The sequence below is a fragment of the Chrysochloris asiatica genome, unplaced genomic scaffold (assembly GCF_000296735.1).
Source record: "Chrysochloris asiatica unplaced genomic scaffold, ChrAsi1.0 scaffold00138, whole genome shotgun sequence".
NCBI classification, from domain to species: domain Eukaryota; kingdom Metazoa; phylum Chordata; class Mammalia; order Afrosoricida; family Chrysochloridae; genus Chrysochloris; species Chrysochloris asiatica.
This window is the reverse complement of record NW_006408656.1, coordinates 4,438,330-4,448,339: the sequence shown is the minus strand read 5'-3', so window position 1 is coordinate 4,448,339 and position 10,010 is coordinate 4,438,330. Positions and strand designations below refer to the sequence as shown.

Here is a 10,010-nt window from a genome sequence, read left to right as displayed (position 1 = left end):
ACTTGAGGACATTATGCTGAGTGAAATTAGTCAGTCACAAAAAGAGAAATACTGCATAGGACCACTACTGTAAAAGACTAAGAAAAAGAAATTATACTGAAAGGGGGTAGGGGGAAGTCTTTGTTGGTTGTTGGGAAGTTGGTGATGGGTGGGGGGAGGGGGGAGGATGGACCGCAGGATGGGGATTGGACACAGGAGAGCTTGGGTGCTGGGGAGGGGACAATATACAGGGAGGGAGAGGGAAGTGGAGAAATGGGGCAGATGGGAGAACAATTGGGCATGTTTGAAAGGGGCAAATGGGACAGAGATAAAGGATGATATATGCACAGCCTCGGAACTGCAGGGCTCTGAGATACAAGGATTGAGTCATGGCTGGAATGGTGGGGGGGTGCGAATTATGTTAAGATGCTTGACTGTTTTTTGTTTGTTTGTTTGTTTTAATCTTGGTTTTCCTTGCATTATAATACAGAGTAGACACTGGAGAGTGAGAGAAAGGAATAGTCAGAAATACCACACTAGAAGGCTTGTAAGTCCGTCTTCTGCCTATGACTGATTGGAATACCTAAAATGGGGCTACAGCGTACCCAGTAAACGAGGCTTCCTGCAGAGCCTCTGCAATACATAAAACTATAGGTAGAAACCGGAACCACATCCAGATCTCCAGAGATGAGAAATCTCCACTTGAAAGGACGAGCTGACCAGCCTGGAGTGGTTAGAAGAATAAAAGATGTCTCTTGAAAGAAAGACCTGCAGGAAAAATGGAGGCAGATGGACTGTTACTACAAGAACAAACAAATTGCTTTCCTAGGAAACATCAAGGCAAGTGGCCAGGTCCTCTCAATGCAAACCCCCTTCCAAGACTAAGACTCAATGGAAATGCACGCTCTGATTGGTGACCACACACATCACCAATGGGAGGAAGTGGGGTAAAAGCAGCAGTGAAGTGGCAAGCTAAGCCTTACAATGTTCAGTGGACTTCTGTGGACCCAGTTGGGAACCTGGTTGGCAAGGAGCGTGAGGAGACCTGGGGACTCTTGGGCCCAGCGTCAGTGGTGTGGCCATGGAGGACTCGAGAGGAGAGTGGAGCTACTGGCTGACGGGAAGAGAGGACATATGCACAGGAGCGCCCACACTTGCAGATGATACCCACATGACCTGGACCAGATGACTGGATGATCGGCGCTCAACCAGGAGAAGAAAGAAGAGGAAAAAAAAAAAAAAAAGAGTTCTGGTGGTGCTGTAGGGTAGTCACTCAACTGCTAACTATAAGGTCAATAGTCAAACCCACTGGAAAGAGGAGGCTTTCTGCTCCCATGAAGATTTACAGCCTTAGAAACCTCATATAGGGTCACTATGAGTCTGAATCAATTAGATGACAGTGAGTTTGATTTTGTTTTTTGGAGGGGCTTGTGGAGGAAGGAGGGGTTGGGGAAGCTCTTGCTCTGTACTCACCTCTAGGGATGCCCTGAAATTGGGACTGAAGCATCTATTTGGGGATTCAGCGTAGCTTTACAACTAGCATTTAGATGCCACACTCAGCAACCTCAGGAGTGACAGAATGTGGCCACCCCCTCCCACCCAGCACATCCACAGGCTTTATAACACTAGACCACTCTGTTCAGGGTCAGCCGCTGGGGGCAGGGAGAAGCTGAGAGAGATGTAAAGGGAGAGGATGAGGCCTGGGTAGAAGAATGCTCTCCTCGCCTCATCCGTTTTCCTTGGAGAGTGAGGGTATTGGGCATCATGAAGGACTTGGGAGGAGGAGCACAGAGGTGGGGCACTAAGCAAAGGCCACATGTGGAGGCCAGAGGGACCTTGTATTTGAGCCCCATGGAGACAGCTCTGTAGCTGGTCCTCAGCAGTCTTCCCGCCTTCTTGTCTCCGGGCTCTGTGCCCAGACCCTGCTGTCAATACCTGCTCCCTAAGCCAGCACCTGGCAAACACAACCATGAGATCATGGGGTGGGGCAAGTTGGCAGGCCCCCACCTCTCTGCAGCCATGGCAGGTGCATCGTGGAGCCCAAGACCTGGCGCCTTGATAATCTCCCTCCTGGCCCTATCCCCTTCAGGGAGGAGACGCCTCCAACCAGCCCACGCAGCCTCCTCCATCTGTCCCCTGACTCCACCAAAGGTGGAAAACTGGCTCATGCCATGACATGAAGGCTTTAGATTAGACTTCAGGAAGGACTTCCTACTCAAATGATGAGATGATGGGATAAGAGAAAACCCACTGCTGTTGAGTTGATTGTGACTCACAGTGACCCTATATGATATAGGGTTTTCTTGGCTGTAATATTTATAGAGACAGATCACCAGACTTTGTTCTGTGATGCTTCTGGGTGGGTTTGAACCACCCACCTTTGGCTTGTAATAAGTTAATAATCAAGTGCTAACTATTTGGGCCACCCAGGGACGTTAGTGGGTTAAGGGAAGGAGGGGCTTAAATGAAGGATGACTATTAATAAATGACTCTGTGCCTTGCTCTGTGCCAGACCTTGAAGAACATGGAAACTCAAGTTTTCACACCTAGGAAATGGCAGAGTTACAAATGGCCCCCGAGGCTTTTATTCAAGAATAAACCTTAAGGGTCCAGCAGGGCTGGAGTTTCACTGCCAAGTCCTTACTCAGTCCTTCATCTAATGTTCAGCGGTGAATAAGGCAGGTTCTTGAGGGCAAGAGCTGGAAGTCAAACAGACAGGGAAGGTAAGAGATGAGTGCGTGCTCCCCAGGATGGAAGTCAGCCACCAGAGGTGGGTGGGCCTGTTTCTGTCTGTCTCCACTTGAGTCAGAAAGGAAGCAAGCACATTGTAAGTGCAGCAAGAGGGATGGGGTGAGTCAGTGAGACCTGCCGACTCCCAGAGCTGCCTAGAGCTATCAGGGGAAGGTGTGTGCCCTGGAGAGGCTCAGTCCAGAGGGGAGGGAGGAACAGTATGGCTCAGGGGTCCATGCACAGGTACATAGGTGTGGGTCCACAGTCTCTAGTGATTTATTTTCTACCCCTGCCAGCTCAGAAATCTCCAGTAGTGACTGTGGTGTTGTACTACAGGCATCTGGGGGAGAACTGGTCCCTTTGCTGATGGTCAGGAATGTGGTTTCTATTTGGATGCAGATCTGTCTTGACTGAGAACCATCCCTGGTCCCCAAGTATCCTTCAGCTTGGCAGACCACTTATTCAAATTCTGACAGCCTCCTTCCTTCCTTCCTTCCAGGAAGTGTTCTCTGCCCCTTCTGTGAGGACCTCCTTCCCTTCCCCTTTCCCTAAGGATGACTAGGATTCAGGATTTTAGCTAGTGGTGAACATATACAGTTCCTTCTCCAAGAGTCTGCAATTCTCCTCTTACTCATCCACCTCTGTGTTCCAGCTTCCATAGGACTTGGCCCACTGCAGTGAGTCTGCACATGTGGGTAGCACAGAGGAGGGATGCCTGGTACGTAACTGGAGTTGTCCCCAGATGTTCCTTGGGGGGCATCATGATGGCTGCCCTTCAGTGCCCCAGTGGATCTGAGACCAGACTCTGCATTTCAAGGCCCAGTGTGATAAGTCGCACAATTAGAATCCCAGGATGTCAGGGCTGGATGGGACCCCAGAGACCAAGGAGGTTCATCTAGCTCTCATGCACTTACAAGAATTTCCCAGAGAGGGAAGGCTTTGCCAGAGATCACACAGCAAGTTTGGGGACACAGCTGTGTCTCATACCACCATGTCACATTGACTTCCAAGTTTTGATGAACTCTCTCCTGTCTCCCTCGCTTTCTTTTCTCTTGCCCCTGTATTCTCTCATGCTGTTCCTCTCAAGTCCACCTCCAAAGTGCCTGCCCATCCTCAAGACCCAGCATGGCTCTCCTCCACTGTGGAATCTGTCTGTTTCCCCTCCTCTGCCTCCTTCTGTGCCGGTAGGAGTACTTCGGATAATTTCCATCCCCTAATTGTCTCTAACACAAATTAAGGCTTTATTACTTGATGCTCTAATGACCTGGGTTCTAACCAGGCTCAATTGCTTCCTAGCTGTGTGACCTTGGGCTAGTTACTTAACAGTATTAATCCTCCGTTTTCTCATCTGTAAAATGGGGCAGGTGTTTGAGCCTGAGTGAACAGCATACGTTAAAGATAAGAGGGATAAGCTTGGAACATGGCAAGATTAAAATAAGTGGTGGACGTGGGTGGGGAGGATGGTGGAAAAGCAGGTAGGGGCCAGATCTTGGGGAAGCCTCAACTGGGGGGGAATGAGCTTTAAGCTCTAGGCAACTTTTGAGATTTTTTGGAAGGGAAGTAACAAAGTCCCAAATCTAGATTTGAATTCCAGTTCTATTACTTGCTATCTGTGTGACACTGCACAAATTGCTAGACCTCTCTGAGCCTTAATTTTCAATCTGTAAAACAAGGACTAGACCTACCCTAGAGAGTTAATATAAGGGCCAAATGAGAAAATGTCTAAAAGTTGTTTAACTTGGAAACTTGCACTTAGCAAGCGCGTAACAAAGCGTACTCATTATTACTGCTGTTGTCATCATCTAACAGGTATGTCTACCTGCATCATGGCCTGGCTTTGTCTAGGGTCTGTCTAGGTTCACTCTTCAGTTCTCAACCTGAAAGTTTCCCAAGGGTAGTGCCCACATGCATCATCAATTTGTTTTGGTTGCTCCAGAAAGTGATGGGAGCTGGGGAAGAGGGCGATACCACCCTTTGAGTCCCCTAGGGTGGCTTTGCAGATACCCTGGGAGCCTGCAGGCACATACATGTTGGGGGGCAGAGGGTGGGGGAATTCTGAGCCCTCTTGGCCTCTCATCAGCCTATGCTGTGTGAGGGGATTAAGGCGCATGGGGCGCTTCATGTCAACATGGCGTGTGCCGGGCTGTCTAGCCATTTCTTCCCGGAATAGTCCTCAGGACTATGGGCACTTTGGGGGTCCTGCTGCTGCTTGTGGGCCCCATGAAGAGGGCAGACACAGTGCCCAGAAAGGGGTGGGGAACTGAAGGGAACCAGACTGCGAGCTACCCTCACCCCCGCATGAACATCTCCTAGGCCTGTGACGAGGGGAGCCAGACACATGCCGTACATGGAGTCATTAGAATGAAGAGCTATTAGACAATATCCTAAAGCAACTACCAGGTGTTCAATGGTGTGCCACATGCTGAGGGTAATTATCTAGCCCAGACTGATGTATCCTTCCTGCACAGAGCTTACTGGGCAGAGGGGATTCAGACAAGCATTTGTGGGGTAATATGCACCAGGAGGGGGAAGCACAGGGGCTGTAGGAATGCTGAGGTGTGCACTTGGCTGACTAGGAACGGGATGGTGTGAAGCTAGGCCCTGAAGCCTGAATCAAGGAACTGAAAGCAGTTACCTGTTTGAGAGCAGGCTAGGGTGTTAGGGGTGGGATGAGGAGAGCGTGGGCAAAGATGAGGCCAGAAAAGCATTTAAACTACCAAAAAGAATAACATGCTTAGGAATATATTTAACTTGAGAGGTGTATGACTTGTTCACTGAAAATGATGAAACATCTTTGAAATTAAAGAAGACCTAAATAAATGGAAAGATTATTCCATGTTCATGGATTGGAACACAATATTGTTAAGATGGCAAAACACTCCAAACCGATCTATAAATTTAACCCATTTCCTAGTAAAATTCCAACTGCTTTTTTTTTTTTTTTTTGCAGAAATTAACAAACTTACCTTAAAATTCAAATGGGGGTGCAAGGGACCCAGAATAGCCAAAACAGTTCAGAGAAAACCAATTTGGAAGAGTATAACACTTACTACAAAGCTATGCAATCAAAACTGTGTTGTACTGGTACAAGGAGAGACATGTTGAGTCCAGAAATAAATCCACACAACTGGTGTTCAACTGACTTTTGATAAAGATGCCAAGATAACTCAATGGAAAGGGGGGGGGGGTTTGCGAAGGACAGTCCCTTCACCAGACGGTACTGGACAACTGGATATACACATGCAGAAGAATGAAGATGGGTTTCTACCTTGTACCATATGCAAAGGAGGCCTGGTGTGGTGCTGTAGGATAAGCACTGGATGGCTAACCTCAAGATATGTGGTTCAAGCCTACCAGCCTCTCCTCAGAAACCTTATACAGGGCCGCTCTGAGTTGGAACCAACTTGACAGCACTTAACAACAATAACCATACATAAAAATGAACTCCAAATGGATCAAAGACCTAAATGTAAAAGCAATAAGTATAACATTCTTTAAAGAAAACAGGAGTAAGTCATGACCTTGAATCAGGCAATGGTTTCTTATATATCAGACCAAAGGTACAAGCAAACAAAGAAAAAAAGAGATAAATTGAGCTTCATTAAAATTAAAAATTTTTGTGCCTCAAAGGACACTATCGAAGGGCAAAACCATTTATTTGATAAGAATAGATGGTTTGGCTGAGAATATCCAGAATATATAAAGAATCCCTGTAACTCAACAATAAAAAAAAAAATAACATAATTAAAAACGCGTAAAGATTTTGGGTAGACATTTCTCCAAAGAAGATACGCAAAGGACCCTGAAAAGCTGTGCAGTGTCATTAGTCACTGATGTTGTTGTTAGGTGCCGTCAAGTCTGTTCTGACTCACAGCGATCCTGTGTACACCGCCTGATCATGCATCCGTCTCACAATCCTTGCTGTGTTTGATGCCATTGTTACGGTCACTGGGTCATTAGTCATTAGAGAAATGCAAATCAAAGACACATGAGATACCACTTCACCTCCAATCCATACCAATCCAGTTGCTGTCAAATCATTTCTAACTCATGGCGACGCATGTGTGTAGAGTGTAACTACGCTCTGTAACTCTATAATGCTTTCAAGGCTGTGATGTCATAGAAGCAGATGGCCAGATCTTTCTTCTGTGGTATCTCTGGGTGAGTTTTAACTGTTAAGTTTTCAGAGACTCTATTGCATCACCCAGAGACTCTATTTACCCCTACTAGGATGGCTCTAAAGGAGCTCTGGTAGCGTTGTTGTTGTTGTCAGGTGCCATCGAGTCGGAACCGACTCATAGCGACCCCATACACCGCAGAACGAAACAATGTTCGATCCTGGGCCAACCTCACTACCACTGCCACACTTGAGTCCATCAATGATGCCACCTGGCTGATCCATCTTGTTGGGGGTCTTCCTCTTTTTCTCTGACCCTCCACCCTACCCAGCATGACATCCTTCTCCAGCGATTGTTTCCTACGGACAGTATGTCCAAAGTAGGAGATACGAAGCTTAGCCATCCTGGCCTCCAAGGAGCACTCTGGTTGCACTTCTTCCAAAACAGATCTATTGGTTCTTTTGGCAGTCCATGGCACTTTCAGTATTCTCTTCCAACACCACAACTCAAAGGCATCAATTCTTCTACGATCCTCCTTATTCACTGTCCAGCTTTCGCATCCATATGAGGCTATTGAAAACACAAAGGCCTGGGTCAGGCGCACCCTAGTCTTCAAGCTGACATCTCTGCTCTTCAACACTTTAAAAAGTTCCTGTGCAGCAGATTTGCCCAGTACAATACGTCGTCTGATCTCTTGACTGCTACTTCCACGAGTGTTGATAGTTGATCCAAGAAGAATGAAGTCCTTGACAACTTCAATCTTTTCTCCATGGATAAGAATGTTGTTTATTGGTCCAGTGGTGAGGATTTTTGTTTTCTTGACATTGAGATGTAATCCATACCAGATGTAATCTGGTAGCGTAGTGGTTACGAATTGGGCTGCGAACCGCGAGGTTAGCAGTTCAAAACTACCAGCAGTTCCACAGGAGAAAGATGAGGCTTTCTGCTCCCGTAAAGATTTTCAGCCTCGGAAACCCTGTACAGGGTTGCTATGAGTTGGAACCGACTCCACGGCACATAACAACAACAACAACAACAACAACAACAACAACAGGATGGCTCTAATAGTAACTATGTTGTTGTTGTTGTTAAGTGCTGTAGAGTATGTTCTGATGCATAGTGACCCTGTATAGGGTTTTCAAGGAGTGGCTGGTGAGTTTGAACCACCAACCTTATAGTTCAAACTGATCTTGCGATCCAGTTTTATCCCTCAGAGCCACACCAGGACTGCAATAGTAATAATAGTAAAATAGAAAATAACAGGTTGGTGAAATTATATAAATATTTGTGCATACAAAAATTGAACTGAATATTCACAGAAGTATTATTCATAATAGCCCAAACATGAAAATAGTCCAAATGTCCATTGGTTGCTGAATGGATGAATAAAATGTGGAGAAGATGGGATGAGTGTGGAATGGGTGTGTGGGTCTTGAGAGGGGAGTCTGAGTGGGACGGTATGGGTGAAATGGGTGGCAGGGTACGGGGACTGCTCGGAGGGACTCTGGAGCCCAGGGGTATGTGTGGGTGGGATACAGGGGTTGGGGTTGGGCCAGGGCTCCAGCGGTCTCTGCTGGAGTTGAAGGTTAGGGAGCAGTCAGACTAGAGGATGAGTAGGCCAGGGACCTCACCTTGGCTTTGGTCCTCCAGGTCTCCCCGAGGAGACACACATCTCTGAACTGCAATGGTCTCATCGGAAAAATGGAGGGGGCAGTTCTCCCAGTTACTCAGAGCATCCAACTGAGGAGTAATCACTGTGCCTCCTGCTATCCGGTCATCGAATAGCCTAGGTTATAGAGACCAGGAGGGGCAGAGCTAATGCCCAACAAGCCCCCACCGACCATTGGACAACCTGAGATGGACTCTGAGAGTATTGACAAAGCATTTGGAGTGCTATGGATTGAGGCTGGAGGAATGGGGGAGTTCCAGGAAGTTGTCCAGTAATCAAGTTCCAGGTCCAGGACCTCCTTTCCTTATCTGTAACATGAGGTGCTCTGTCAGACGCTTTCAATTTATTAGGCATTTGAACCAACCAATCCCGTGAATGTGGAACCAGTCTCCATGCTCCTGGGGTTGGGAGGATAGAAGAGGGGCCAGAGCATAGGCATAACAGGATGAGAACCTGGTTGGTCCAGCTCAGAAGATCTCCAAATCTTTGCATTTTACTACTCCTCTTCTGACTCCGTGGAGCCCCAATGGGAGGAAATAGATTCTGCACACAGCAGGATACAGGTAACAAGAACACTTGTGGTTGTCTCAGGGTTCCCAGATTTCTCCTCATCCCTGGAGACAAAGGGTGCTCATACCCCAATGCCTTTTGGGTGTCCTCCTCTTTGACCATCTGGGGCACCTCTGTCTGTCACCTGGGTCTTGTGGGAGTCAGGGGGCAGGCAGGTTGAGACTTGTCAAAGTCATGAGGCAGAGAACATTTTCGGGAACTGCTATTCACAGAGAGTGGACAGTGAGACCCCCACCCACCTGGGTGGGTCTCTGCTCCTATAAGGGGCACCTCTGCACTGCACTATTGCCTTCCCTGCAGGTACATAGATACTGAGTCCTGGGTCTTACAAACTAGGCTTAGATCTTGGAGCTGGAGATGGGAGGGGACACTCTTTCTGGTTGGGAAATGGGTGGGTGCTTGCAGGATGAGCGAGGCTGGAGATGGCTGAGGGTGATGTGTATGCCCATGCTCAAGAGACACCGCTGTTCACACTGTCCTCCCTTCCCCACCCCCATCTCTCCCATGTGCTTCACTGCTGGGTCCCTGCCTAGCCCCTCTCTTCTTGGTCCCCTTTTTCCTCCTCATCTCTCACTCCATTCCCTCTCTTCCTCCTTCTTTATCTTCCCTTTCCCTGGAGTTACCCTCCATTTCACTTGTCTCCTTCTCCCCTTCAATCTTACCTTTTGTCCCCTCCACCCCTGTAGCCTCTCATCGTCCCTTTCCCACCTCCTTCTGCCTTCCCCTTCTCTTCCCAATTGAAGCTGTCCATTTTCCCCTCTGGGGGGGCCAACACACACCCAGCAGTGAATCCAAAGCCTCTGGCTGATGTCCTTCCCCAGCCCGTGGCCCCAAGTGCCAGCTGCTGTCCCAAATGCATGTGAGACCTGTGCCTCAGATTGGTCCCTGCCCTCTGAGCCCAGGGCTTGGGCTGCAAAATGAACAGTGGCCCCCAGAGGTGAGAT

General features: G+C 48.0%; 1 pseudogene; it reads right to left on the bottom strand.

Moving 5' to 3' along the window:
• Nucleotides 1–9,760, bottom strand: part of LOC102827932 — an 18,957-nt pseudogene extending 9,197 nt beyond the window's left edge.
• Nucleotides 9,761–10,010: the final 250 nt, after the last annotated feature.